This window comes from Rhinatrema bivittatum, chromosome 4, assembly GCF_901001135.1.
Source record: "Rhinatrema bivittatum chromosome 4, aRhiBiv1.1, whole genome shotgun sequence".
Taxonomy (NCBI): Eukaryota; Metazoa; Chordata; class Amphibia; order Gymnophiona; family Rhinatrematidae; genus Rhinatrema; species Rhinatrema bivittatum.
The window spans coordinates 248,689,358-248,704,075 of record NC_042618.1 but is presented as its reverse complement, the minus strand read 5'-3'; the positions used below and the strand labels follow the sequence as shown (position 1 = coordinate 248,704,075).

Below are 14,718 nucleotides of genomic sequence, written 5' to 3'. Positions count from 1 at the left end.
CAAGGCTTCTCATGGAATGAGCGGAAGTGCATCTGCAGGAGGTCTCAGCCTCACACATTGCAGGAAAAGACAATGTAAGAGTGGACTTTCAGTAGGCAGAGTCTGGACCCAGAAGAATGGGAATTGTCAAATGAGGCATTCCAGTTCATAGTGGACTACTGGGGCCTCCCTTTTCTAGACCTGCTGGCGACATTTCACAATGTAAAGGTTCCTCGCTTTTTCAATCGCAGCAGAGATGAAAAAGTGCTTGGGCATCGATGCTCTCATGCAGTCGAGGCTGGGGGACAAGCTCCTATATGCTGTTTCCTGTTTTACCTTTCTTACTATATTAGTGGATGTCCTCCCCTTCCCCAAGTTGTCAAGCTAAGATCACCTTTAGCTTGTTCCTGTTCTCAAAAAATTACCTTTTCCTAGTACCCAGACAGATGAATTCAGGACCAGTGAGTTATGCATCTCTGCCAGTAGATGGAGAGGAGCAAACACGTCACAGTATATATATTCCTGCAGTGACATCAGCTTGCCAGTATTCTCTGTCTCCAGCAGATGTTGGACATGCATCTCCCTACTGGGCATTGCTTAAAATTTTAGAAGAAGAAATAAAAGGAGATTTAATTCGCCCTGCTCTCTTTCTGTGACATCAAATGGTCTTTCCTCCAGATGAGAAATCCTGAGGTGATTTCTGTGGTCCCTCAGATGTGTGCCTTGGTCCGGTAGCTGGTTTTCTCAGCCAGTGTGGACGTAGCTGTTAAAAATAGCTAAAAGGCAGCGAGTGCAGGAAGCCGAGCGCGGCGGTGACTGTATATACCCTCTTCCCCTGCAGCCAGAGACTGTCGCTGAACTCAGGGAAGGTTAAAAAAAAGAGAGAGACAGAGTAGAAGGATTGTTTGTAGATCTTCCCTTCCTCCAGTCGCCATTCCAATGTTCATTCCTGCTTCTGTGAGAGGTTAAGGAACTTGGGCAGCCTGGCAGGTTGAGCAGCCCGGGTGGGCTTTTTTTCTGTGCACCACGTGATAGGCCATGGCGGCATTTTCGCATGTTTTTTTCTGCATGTTGGGCTGCCCTTTTCAGGACTGTCTGTGAATGCAAGTGCATCTGGCTGTGTGTCCGAGTTGTGCACCTAGTTCTTTGGGCGAACTGCTTGTGCACACAATCTGGGATGCATTGGTTGTGCGCACTTAAGTTTAGAGCATCAGAAATGCACCTAGGTTTGCAATGCCTAGCCTTGGGATGCCTAACTTTTGTGCACCTACATTTTATAGCATGAATTCAGTTGGATGCATACCTTTAGTTGCATGTTAAGTGAACTGACAGACTTATGGCGCCTGTGGCTAAAACTTTCCTCCTTTCCTTCTGTGCTGCCTGTCATATTTGGGCATCTCAGCCTGGAGAGCCTTCTAACTTGTGCCAGCACTGCTTAAAGGCTCAGGGAGAATTATCTTTTTCTAATTTTACTAAGCCTATTTCTTTCCAGCCTGATGATGGTCTGGATAAGGACATGTCAGGAGGGGAGCCTGACCTTGGAACTTCCTTAACTGGTTTGTCAGTGGGGGACAGTAGCTCAGTGGGCACAGCACAGGTGCCTTCTGGTTTTGGCATGGATCCTCCTGCTTTTTCTTAGGTAGAATTTTTTCAAGGATTGCAATCCTTCGGGTGTAGTCCTTAGCCCTGTCCTAACCTGTCAGGTCAGAATCACAGACAGTGACCTCTCATTCGCCCAATACTGTTAAGCGCCGAAGTACACCTAGATTGACAGCAGTTCCTCCTGATAGGATTCCGGATGGCACTATTGATGAGGCCGATCCTGAGACTCTGGCGGATGGGGTAATTCCTCCAGGACTGGAACCGTATAGGACTATGTTGCGGTTCTTTCAAAGAGATGAGCTATCTGCTCTGATTTCCCAGATGCTGGGAGTACCTGGGGTAGATTACATGTCTGAGCCAAAGAAAAATCCCATTTTGGTTTCTTTGCATAAAGCCTCTTGTGTTTTTGTCCCCTGGTATGGAGGCCATTCAAGAATTGATTGATCTTGAGTGGATCCAGTGGTGTGAGAGCGTCTACGTTTTCTGAAAATGGATGTGCTTGTCTGTGCAGTCTCTAAGCGGACGACTATTCCCATGGAGGGAGGAGTGGCCTTGAAGGATGTGAATAAGAAGATTAAGGCCATCCTTAAGCAAGCATTTGAACAGAAGCAATGACCTTGTAGATAGCTTTTTGTTGTTCCCTAGTGGCTTGCTCTTGTTTCTTTCTCTCTCAGGAGGTTGATGACTGGAGTGAATTCCAGGGCTGTTATGGAGCCAGCAGCTGCTTTTTAGCAGATGCGGGCTGCGATTTGGTCTGCACCTTAGCCAGAGGAATAGATTCAGTAATAGCAGCCAGGTGTCAGTTATAGCTGAGAAATTGGTCGGCCGATTGCGACCTCCAAGGTTAATCTTAAGAAATTGCCCTTTAAAGGCTTGCTGCTGTTTGGGAGCAAGTTGGAAAAACTGGCCAGTAAGTGGGGCGAATCCCTGGTTCCTTGGTTACTGGAGAATAACAAGCAGACGCCGCGCTCCTTTGGCATGAGGCTTCATACCAGGGGTTCCAAGCGTTTTCAACTCTACAGAGGAGCGACCTTTCGATAGGTCTCAGTCCTTTCATCCCAAACAGCTCAGGGGGAGCACGGGCTCGGGTAGTGGAACCTCCTGAGCTTCCCAAAGAAGCTTTGCCAACTCCCCCCCCCCTCCGGGAACAGGAGATGAGGGAGGCACCTCTCTCTCTTTTATTAAAGGTGGGTTGAAATTACATTGGATCCGTGGGTCCTGAGGATGATACAAAAGGGATATGCACTGGAGTTTTGCAGTGTTCCTTGGGACATGTTCTTGGTGTCACCCTGCCACTCCCCACAGAAGAAGTAGGCAGTGGAGTGTACATTGTCAAGGCTCCTCAGTCTGAGGGCTGTGGTCCCAGTCTCAAGAAAATATGGGTTGATATTCTGTTTATTTCATTGTGCCCAAGAAGGGGAAGGCTCCTTTCATCTCATCCTGGATCTCAAAAGAGTCAACTGTCATTTGCGGGTGACTCATTTCTTATGGAAACATTGTGCTCAGTGATAAATGGCAGTGCAGTTGTGGGAATTTCTGACCTCCTTGGTTCTGTCCAAGGCGTATCTCCAAATTCCCATCCAATTGGAGCACCAATGTTTTTGCGTTTTGTGGTATTGGAGTGCTATTATCAGTTTCGGGCACTGCCTTTTGGTATGACCACTGCTCCCAGAAATCTTTTCCAAGGTTATGGTGGTGGTGGCGGCAGAATTGAGAGAGGATAGGATCCCGGTACACCCATAGTTGGACGACTGGTTTATTCGGGCCAGGTCTCTGGAAGAGAGCCGCCTGGTGACCCGCAAGGTGATCTCCCTGTTGCAGGAGCTCAGTTGGGAGATGAACCTAGCCAAGAGCAGTTTTCAGCCATTTCAGCCGTTAGAGTATTTGGGTGTTTGGTTAGACCCAAAGCAAGGCAAGGTTTTCATGTCAGAAGCTAGTATTCAGAAGTTGATGGCGCAGGTGTGTCTCTTGATGAACACTTATATGCCTGACAGTGTGGTCCTGTCTACAAGTACTCTGTTTGATGGCAACCCTGGAAGTGGTGCCATGAGCAAGAGCACATATGCGTCCTCTTCTGTGCTCTCTGCTCTCTCATTGGAACCCACAATCTCAGGACTATTCGATTCAGCTCCACCTGCTGATGGAGGTCTGCTGTCAACTACAGTGGTGATTACAAGCAGATCATCTAAGAAAGGGAGTTTCCCTGAAATCGACGGACTGGTTAGTACTCGCAACAGATGTGAGCCTCCAAGGTTGTGGACCTCACTGTCAGGAACTAACAGTGCAAGGGTGCTGGAATGAGGAAGAGTCTTTCTGGAACATTATCGGCTGGGAGCCCTGGTGGTCCGGTTGGCATGCAGGATTGAGCGGTTTGGATAATGTCAGACAATGCAACGACAGAGGCTTACATCAATCAACAGGGAGGAACCAAGAGCCAGCAAGTTTTGCAGGAGATAGACCAACTTATGGAATGGACAGAAGTGCATCTTCAGGAGATCTCAGCCTCGTACGTTGCATGAAAAGACAATGTAAGAGCAGACTTTCTCAGCAGGGAGAGTCTGGACCCAGAAGAATGGGTATTATCGGATGAGGCATTTCAGCTGATAGTGAATCACTGGTACCTTTCGTTTCTAGATCTTCTGGCGACCTCTCACAATGTGAAGATTCCTCGATTCTTCAGTCACAGGAGAGATCCGAAATCCTTGGGTATCAATGCTTTCATGCAGAACTGGCCAGAGGTCAAGCTGCTGTATGCATTTCCTCCATTGTCCATGTTGGGCAGAATAGTTTGGAGGGTTGAGGATCACAGTCAATCTGGTTCTTTGTGGCACCAGGAGACCATGGTATGTGGATCTGCAATGGCTCCTGGTAGACTCTCCCCTCTGATTTACGGCACATAGGAATGTGTTGCGGCAAGGACCTGTTCTTTATGAAGGATCCAACTTTTGTCTTATAGTATGGCCCTTGAGAGGCCTTGCTTGCTGAAGCATGGATATTCTACTGTGGTGATTGCCACCTTGTTATGAGCAAGAAAGTTCTCCACTTCCTTAGCCTATGTGCGGGTTTGGCAAGTGTTTGAAGCTTGATGTGAAGATCGAGGGGTGCTTCCTTGTTCAGTTAAGATTCTGCTTATTTTGGAATTTTTGCAGGATAGATTGAATAAAGGGTTGGCCCCTTAATTCCTTGAATGTACAGGTAGCAGCTCTTGCCTGTTTCATGGGTCAGGTGAATGGTGAATCCTTATTGGTGCATTGAGATATGGCCTGTTTCTTGAAAGGAGTGAAACATTTTCGTCCTCCCTTGTGGTTACTGGTACCCTTGTAGAGTCTTAATCTGGTCTTGGATTTCTTGATGGCCCTACATTTCATCCAATGCATAGCTTTTCCTTGCAGTGACTGACTTTGAAAACGGTGTTTCTTATGGTGATTTGTTCTGCATGTCGAATTTCTGAGCTGCAGGCCTTCTCTTGCCGGAAGCCATTCCTTCGAGTGACTCCAGGGGTGATACAGCTGCATACCTTTTGTTCCTTTTTGCCAAAAGTGGTCTCTGATTTTCAGTTGATTCAGTCCATTTTCCTGCCATCTCTGGATAGGGAAAGAGATGCGGAGGAATATCACTCCTTGGTTGTCAAGAGAAATGTTGTGAAGTATCTGGCGGTTTCTAATCCTTTCCATAACACAGATTCTCTGTTTGTCCTTCACGGTGGAGGTAAACAGGGTAAGCCAGCTTTGTGGGCTACAATAGCTCACTGGATTAAGGAGGTAATCACGGCCGCATATGTGAATGTTGAAAAGCCATTTCCTAGTCAGCTTAGAGCTCATTCCACTAGGTCTGAGGCAGTATCATGGGCGGAAGTTAGATTGTTGTCTCCTGTTGACATTTGCCGAGCTGCGACTTGGTCCTCCTTGAACACTTTTTCCAGGTATTAATGTCTGGGTGTGCAGGTCTAGCAGGTGCACACCCTTTACACATGCGGTTTTGACCGGACCACGGGCAGCCTCCTGTTCTATTGGGAGTAGCTTGGGTACATCCCACTGGTCCTGAATTCATCTGTCTGGGTGCTAGGAAATGAGAATTTACTACTTACCTGATAATTTCCTTTTCCTTAGACCAGAAAGATGAATTCAGCTTCCCTGCCCTTGGCTGCCGAATGATTATGTTATGGTGGTCCTGCGTGGTCATGTGTTCCAGAGGTTACTGGTAAGTGTTACTCCATTCCCTAAGCTAGTGTTAATGTACTCTTTGTATGAGCTCAGTGTTTCCTGTTGGCTGAGTACTGAAATGATTATCTGTTGTTAATCAAGTTTTTGGCTAGTCTGTCCACAGTTGGCTTTTGAAGAGAATACTGGCAGGCTGATGTCACTGCAGGGGTATGTATAATGTGTCGTCAGTTTGCTCCGTCTCCATCTGCTGGTAGAGGTGCATAACCCATTGATCCTGAATTCATCTCGCTGGTCTAAGGAACAGAAAATTATCAGGTAAGTAGTAATTTCTCATTTAGAAATTTTCATTAACTATTCTACATGCTCATTAAGCAAAGTTGAGTCCTTAGGCCTCTTTTCCACACTTCTTATGCCTGTTATTTCTCTCTGATAGACTTTTCTAATAGTTGTATCCTAGCCCCCCCTCCCTATTTTTCTTTTGTGCAGCACTACCACATTGCCGTGAGTACAGACATTCCTGTTGTGGGTGATGCCCATTGCATATGATAGGTACCATGTAGGACATACTCAGTATTGTGCACCATCACCATGCATACCAAGATATACTTTCATGCTGGATTGCCTGTGCCTGATGTATCATGGCAGTGGTTCTTGACTGCTATCAGGAGCCATTGGCAAGTGGCATAGGGCACTTTTTAGTGCTTTCATGTGTCTGGCACCCGGGGGTGCTATTGGACACCAATGGTAACATCTCACACATTGTCCACCGCTGCTGTTTTTGTGCCCATCCTGGCCATGGCATGGACTGCTAGGCCCCTGGGTGCTGTGTCTTTCTGTGCATACACATCACAGCTTGACGGATTACCTCAGCACGGGTGCACAGTGCCACTGTTGCAGGATGTATATTCAGCAAAGGGGCACCACTGTTACTGGTACCCACTTGCTTGTGTTCTTCTGGTGCCAGCAAACATCCCTTACTGGTGTGCTGCAGTTGCCAATGCTCTGGGAGGTCTTAGCTGAGAATACAGTCCTATTCATTCCATTTTGGGATGGATACCAGGGTACCCTCCCCTTTCAGGAGGCAACAGGATTCTTATGCGCTTCTTTCCTCATTGGCTTACATTCTGGATCCTGTTTAGGAGGAACCTCCTGGATATGTTCCCTCTCTGGTGCATGATGACCAGGGTGATGATATAGCCCTTAATTTGCATGAATTGGTGCAGCAACCTGGGCCAGCTGAGTCACTTTTTCTGGTTTTCCCTATGCCTGGTTGCCAAGTTGGACCTAGTGTCCACTAGGCAGCCACCAGTGACTATTCTGGTTGCCAGGAGGACTTCATAGGTCAACAATTGGGGGCCACTCTTATCCGAAGAGTAGAAGGGTTTCCAGAATCAAACTGATCCGATTGAACAATGTGTGCTCCCCTGGTCTTGAGGGTGAGAAGTATAACTTTTGACTTTTTGCTTTCAGTAGGTTCCCTCTCGGTACCTTATTTTCTACTCAGAGAATGGATTGTTTTTCTCATCACATCCTCTGTGTTGGCTTAGCCTCTGAGTGGCAGCCGCCTTCTGTTTTCACACGGGATCCGAAAACTGCCCATCAAGAGCTCTCGCTTCCCCGTTACACTATTGTGCAGCAGGGGATTCCTTGTGGCAGGGGATGAGCTACCCAGAGCAGGAGTCTTGGTAGGGTCGGGGATGCCCTCTCCTGGAAATCTGCTCCCCAATAGCAAATGAGTATTTCTCTCGCATGGGCGGAGTGCCTCTTTGGATTCCTGCTGAGTCCAACATATATAATTTCACTTTGTGCTGCTCTCACTCATCGGTGTCAAGTGGCTATCTCTGAAAGGAGGTTTCTACTCTATTTCTTCACTGGCATGTTTGCCTTCCAACAGCTTGCCCTATCTAGGGTGACTTGGGTCAGGGTGGAGGATCACGCAAAAGCAGCTACTCACCCATATTGCAGTTATGGATTCTTTTCTCCTCTTTTAGAGGTGACCATTTCGAAGATGCATTCATTGGCAGACACAACAATCTCTACCAATGTGGACATTTTTGCTGGAGTGCCATGACTTTATCAGATGGAACAATAGCTTATTTTGAGCAATAGGTTTGATACTTAGGCTCGGTTGCTGGGCAGTCTGCTCTGCAGATCAGATTGTTCCTTCTCTGGTGACCTCAGGATTCCCAGATCAGTGAAGAAGTCTTCTTCCTCAAGGGTGATCTCTTGCAGCATTCCTTTTTTTGTTTTCTGCAGATAGATTTTTTTTTAAATTTTATTTTTATTATTTTCAACAAATAATCACAAGAATCCTCTTGTGCAGTAGTAATATGGATAATATCATGTGAAAAATATCTTCAAATCAGATATCTACATATTCAAGGAAAAAGAAAAACAAACATGAGTTCTTCAAGATATAAGAAACAGGGGAGAGTCAAATATAATCAAGCGGAGCATCATAGGAAAAATAAAGAAATATAAAAAGAAAACATCCCGTGAATACCTCACGACATAAATTCTAGCACCCACTCCATAAATATAAGGTTTCTTCAGGAATGTGCGTCCAGAAATGCTCGTAGTTGTATAGGTTCAAGAAAAACATATTTTGAATTAGAATAATATATTAAACATCTGCATGGGTATCTCAATATAAATTTAGCTCCACGTGTTGAAGCTTCAGCTCTCATTTCTAGAATTGTTTTCCTCCTTAGCTGTGTGGCCCTTGCTAGATCAGGGTAAAACCACATTTTCTGGCCATAAAACAATGCAGAACATTTTTGCAGGAAAAATCTTAATACAGCATTTTTTTCCCGAAATAAAGGTAAATGACACCAATAATGTAGCACGATCTGTTACCATTGAATCTAAAGACATCTCTAAAACATCAGACAAATTCATAGATTGCTCAGGCAATTGTTGATCAACTAAAGAATCTCGATTTCGTTGGTCTTTAGGCAGATACATTTTTTAAATTACAGGTACACAGATGAAAAACCCAAAATCTTAGTTAAGTAAGATTTAAACAAATCTATAAGAAATACTAATTTAACTCATGGAAAATTGAGTATACGAAGATTTAAAGTTTTCAAAGCATTTTCAATATTCTCAATCTTCTTTGTATGAATTGTTTGACTGTACTAGGTCATGCTGAAGATTCTCCACAATTGTTAAGCGAGTGTCTGTTTGTCCCACTTTCCTTATCCAAAGAGTTAAGTCTCATCCATAGTTGGTATGCGTTGTTTAATGTCCAGTGTAATATTAGTTAATGTCGAGATAGCTGACTCTAGAGAGACCAAAGCAGTCCATAAAGAGTTCATGGTTATCACCGGGGGTTTAGTCAAAGATATAATGAAACAGAGCATACCTTCGGGGCGCCATCTCCTGCTCCCATATAGGTAAAACTGCTATCTCCAGCTCCAGTAGGGTCTGATAAGCCGGTTGAGACTGAGGCCCGGCCAGGGCTCTCAGGTATCATGGCTGAGGGCTTCACCCCTACTCCTTCGGGGCCCAACAGCCCAAGTTCTTCCCCAGCATCACAACCCTCTGGTCAGGCTTAATAAGTTGAATCATTGATCCATCCGACAGAATGTTAAACGGTGGAGAAAGTGTTATAGGTGCGCCGGGACTCAACAATATTCCTTCAGCCAGCAACTTTGAAGTCCACTCTACCTCAGCTGTTGCAGCAGTTGCACGTTTCAACAACGTTGTCAGCAGGGCCGCGAAGAAACTGTCAATCTGAGGCTGATGGTCTTCGGATAAGGGAGAAGAAACTTGATTCTCCCTAATCTTAGCTTTCCTTTTAGTATGAGGCATTATTTCAGGCAATATGAAACAAAGAAATAAAGAGTCGAGAGAGAGCTCCTCAGCATGCTTCACAGGCGGCGGCCATCTTGTCTCCTCTGCAGATAGATTTACAGATTTCTTCCTCAGGTTGTTATGTTGCTGAAGTTTTGGACTCTGTTTCTTTACTTAGGGGAGATGGCACCTGTGGGCTATACCTGCCTCAGTGGCAACTCCCTGCTCGGATTGGAAGGTGGTTCTTGTGGTTGGGAAGCTCCATTCTGCAGCCTAGAGGCTGTCTCCTTTGTCCAGCAGCCCAGGGGTCTGCATTATTGTGTTGTTCACCTCTTCTGACTTTGTCATAGTCCAAGAATAAGCCAGGGGGCGCATGGGAATGGTTGTTGCCTATACCTTCATGCAAGGGTATGCAATCCTTTCCCATTTCACTGGCCAAGATGCTTCCTTTTCTCCTGGCTTCCCTGATGGTGAAGTGCATCATTCAGTTGAGTTTTGGCAGTGGCTCACTGTCCTGCTCAGGAGCTTGGTGTGGGGGCTCCATCTGACCTTGGAGGTCAGATCTCGTACTTGTAGTAGTTTGGTGGGTGGGGTTTGCTGCAGACCCGAATACTGCTTCCTGCTACTTCTCTGGACAGATGTGGATTCTATGTCCCCTTTTGGACATACTTTGGGCATTGCTCTGCGTGCCCAATCTGTCTTATTACTCGGTTGATAATAAGCAGCAGTTTTCTTTCTGCTGGGCTCTTCAGCCCCAGCTGATTTTCAGTTGTCTTGTGACAAAAAAACCCCAAAAAACTTTGCAATCTTGATCCAAGTACTTTTTTCTCTTGTACTTGGAAATTTGTGCCTTCGCCTATACCCTCTAGGTCCTAGGCCTACTGGTGCTAGTCAGAATTCACTGTTAGGAAGCTTTTGACTGTGTTCATTTTTGTGTGACTTAGTGGGCTTTTTGCCCCATGCTCTCATTACGTCCCTGCCTTTGGATGCCTTGCTGCATATCAGGGTTTCTGTCTGTCTGTCCAGTGTCTTTGAGGTGAAAAACCCAACACTTTTCCCTTCTAAAACCCTTATGGGTCAGCTGCCTCACCGAAAAAAGAGGGGAAATGGTGGTATTTCCTCACTAAAAGGTTTCCTCTATTTTTCTTGTTTTTCAGCAGCCTCTCTAGCTTGGGTGTCACCCATGTGTAAGGGCTGCCATCCTGCTTGTTCTTCGAGAAAGTAGTATTCTCTGAGAACAGCAGGATATCAGTCCTCACGAAACCCGTCCACCTCCCCTGGGAGTTGTTTATTCCATGTATTTGATATATCATGGAGTGAGGGACTCTGCCTGAGAGACAGGGAGGGGGCTAGAGCTGCACATGCTCAGTAGAGCATGCTGAAAGCTGTAGAATCTTTGAGATCAAAGTTCCATACCGGGCTCCATCGGATGATGTCACCCATGTGTGAGGACTGACATCTTGCTATCCTTAGAGAACACCTGCTATAGGTAAGGAAGTCTACTTTATCTTCCATAAAGAACTGCTCTACCAATTTTTGGTAAAAAAAAAAAAAAAAAAGTGTGCACCTTATTCAGGAAATAGATGTTTAGCAGCGTTACCTGTACTTCATTTAAGGTCCCCTACAATATCAGAAAACAATCTTCTGGGTCTGCTACCCACTTTCTAAAATTAAACCTTACAGACTTTGCTATCACAGTTGCAACTCTTCTTTCCTTATTGTCCAAAAAAAAAACAACAAACCAGGAAGAGTAACACTCCCCTATCCATTTTGCTTTCAGCTGGTTCTCAACTAGTGTGTCTGCTGAAGCAATATAATATCAATGAACATGCTACTCAATGTGTGTAGGATCTTCTTGCTTTTAATTGCATGATTGAGCCCTTTAATGTTCCAAGTACATGGTTTCAAAGACCCCATTCCAGCTCAGATAGCTGTGGTGTGTTTCATTACAATTAACACTTAACACTTAACTAATGGATCTCTCAAACCAGTCGACAGGCCCAAATGCCTCTCTCCACTACTACTCCTCCTCAAAAAAATGCATCTGTTTACCCGCCCCTTCTTAGAAAAAAGAAATTCCCATCTTATGTTGTCCTCCTACCCCAACAGATGGCAGACATATACTCTTTGGATAGCATATAATTATTAACCATAGCCAACAATATGAAACCTACCCAAACCCCAAAACATATATATTGACTAGGATGTGCATACACCCCAGAGTTCATCAAATCCTTCAAAAAATAAGATGCCAGTACAGACCATGCATTGTTCTTCAGCAGTCCCTCTTTCAGCTGAAAGAAGAAGAAAAGGAAACCAGAAATAAATCTTTCAATCTTTACAGTCTTGCAGACTATGCCATGAACCTGTCCCTTCATGTCTAAGCTTTGACTTTCAGAATGTCCAGGTGAATCCTATCAAGAAGAGAAAAAGAAGAAAACAAAGCACATCTTCAGTTTACATTTTTGTAGCCCATTCCCCTAGTTTATTTCCTCACATCTAAATTTTGACTTTCAGGAGTGTCCAGATGGTTCATCTAGGTTTGGCCTATCTGGACCATCCAGATGCTGCCTATCGAGAAGGAAAAGAGAACAAGAATATTAAGAAGAAAGACTTCTGATCATTCAAGGGTGGGGGAAGTGATTTTCCATCCATGTATCTGCCGCAGACTGACAATTCTGCTATGACCCATCTCTTCAGTGCTCAGACCTGACTCTCCTCAGCATCCCCTCCTCCTTCCCACTGCTGTTTATTCCATTAGACTGCTCGCTGCCCTCTGCATGGACACCTTTCTTTCCTGCCTTCAGTACCAAAGTTAACAAACAGGGTTGGCCAGTCCTCATTCTTCTTAGCTGGCGAGGTAGGCTGCTATGCTTGTTGTTGACTGCTGCTTGGCCTCCTTCTGTGCTTGCTTTTTCGCTTGCAGAGGAAGGTGCTAGTGAGGTTGAATTTGCGCATGCCCTGGCTGGGTCTCTGATCCTTCTCGCAATGCCATTTTTCTCTATTGTTCTCAAGAATAGTAACCCCACCCCCACCCTTTTCTTCCTTTGGATTGTACTGAGATCTTTGCTGATTAAATCAGTCAAAAACAGATTCCTTTCTCATGCAGTACTTGCCAGATTTCTGTAAATTCAGCTGTTTTCTTTAGTGTTTCAAAGCTAAAATTGGGGTAGGTGGATATCTGTGCTGCTTTATATTTTAGCTGCTCCAATTCTGTGGTTCTTTCCTTGTCAAATTTGTGGAATTTGACAAAGAAAGTTCTGGGCTTCCCACTGTTAGTTTTCTGCACTCCTGAGATTCTTTGCATTGGGTCCAAGCTAACCTCAGGTACTTTTTCATTAGACTTTAACATGTCCACCAAGTTTCTGAATGCATCCCAGGCAATCTCCATGTTCAGGCTTCTTCAGTGATAATTCTAAAATTACGTTGCCGGGACCTGTCCTCTTAACACAGTAACCTGCTTATAAAATGCCAAGATAGCTGAATTGGTTTCTTTTTACTCAGGGTCAGAGACCCATGTCTCTAATTTATCCAACTGTTGTATCCAATTTCTTATTTGTGTCAGCAACTGAAGCTTTAAGTGCTTGTAAGTTGGCTTTTAATGCCTTAATCTCTGCCAGAATCAGAGTGGTTGAGTCTCATGACTTTGCACTTTGCTTTATTTACACTGTAACCATATTTACCATCCCAGATGCTGGCAGATCCCCAGGGTACCTTGCTTCATGGTAATAGTCTGATCTAACCTCAATTTCTTGTGTGCACCTCATTGTCCTTGCAGCTATGGTTTCTCAGAATTTTTAGGGTTCTTTTGGTAAGAAAGGTGCTAGTTGGCAAACTGTATTAAGGAGTTATTGAGTAGTAAATGGAGCTTCATCTAAAAACTCCCATCACCATTAGTGTTCCCCAAAAATTGTGTTAAAGTTGAGCACGTTCAACTTAATGCAAGCTGTCTCTCTGGTTCATCCTAGATGCTTTCTAATTGGATAACAGTTTCCATTTCCTTTTCTGATACCCATGCAGTTCTGACACTAGAAAGGCATGTTGTTAAATCAATGGCAGCACTGGTGGTCAATCTAAAATCAGTCATTGAGGAGATTTGCAAAGCTATGACATGCCATTCAGACTACACATTTACATCCCATTATTGTTTGACTAATGACATGGCAGCTGAGTTTGGACAGTATGTTCTCCAGGGCCTCTTCGAGCAGAATCCAACAATCCAATTTCAGCCTTCTTTTGTAGCCTACTTTTCAAAGAAAAAGAAGGCTGAGATCGCTGTGTTGAGTGTGTGTTGCCAATAACTTTTTTGTTTGTCCTGTCCTGTCTATACAGATTTTCCTGTCTATACAGATTTTCAGAATATGTCGGGGGAACCAGAGAACTCTGACAGAGATGAGGTTTCTTTGGAACCATGCGTATGTAGTGCAGACGTGCGCTTGTACATGTCCTGAAAAGTAGGCTCCTTTAGTTCTCAGGGGAGCTTCTTGTTATTTCATGTTGAGTTCCTAAAAGTATGTGTACTTGAAACACAAAAAGATGTTTCCTTACAAAAATGTATTTGCTGCCCTTCTTATTAGAAGGTAACCCTTAACATGTGAGACTGTTCATGCTGCCTTTACTCAAAGAAAGCAAAGTTGTTTACCTATTACAGGTGTTCTCTGAGGTCAGCAGAATAAACAATCATCCATTCCCTTCCTCCTCTCCTTTTGGAGTCATATTCTTCTAAGTTGTATAATAGGTAGAGGGTGTTCCACAAGGTGGCCGGATACACAGGAAATCCTACATGTACTTGGAAACGCCTATGGCAGGCTTTTCTAGAATTCTCTGGGAGAAGATCCACATCTGCACTGTTGGATGACATCAGCCACATGTGACTGTGTATCCTGTCCACAAACACCTGTTTCAAGAAAGTATCTTTGCTTTCTGTCCTACTCCCATATGTTCAGCTTGTTTGCCAGTTTTCAGTTTGAAACAGTATCTTACTGAATTCCAGATAAGCAACATCTACCACACCTCCTCTTGATCCACTATTTTTGTCACCTCATCAAAGAACTCAATCAAGTTTGTCTGACAGGATCTTTCCTTTGTGAAATTGTTGTGTTGTATTCTGTAATCTGCTTGTTTCAATCACTTAGTGCAGTGGCATTAATTTGTAGTCCCATGAGATCATACTGATAAA

General features: G+C 44.5%; 1 protein-coding gene across 2 annotated transcripts in view; it reads left to right on the top strand.

Moving 5' to 3' along the window:
• The window catches only part of IPO8 (importin 8), a 285,959-nt gene that overhangs the window by 156,308 nt on the left and 114,933 nt on the right, over nt 1-14,718 (top strand). The gene's annotated exons all lie outside the window — the stretch shown is intronic.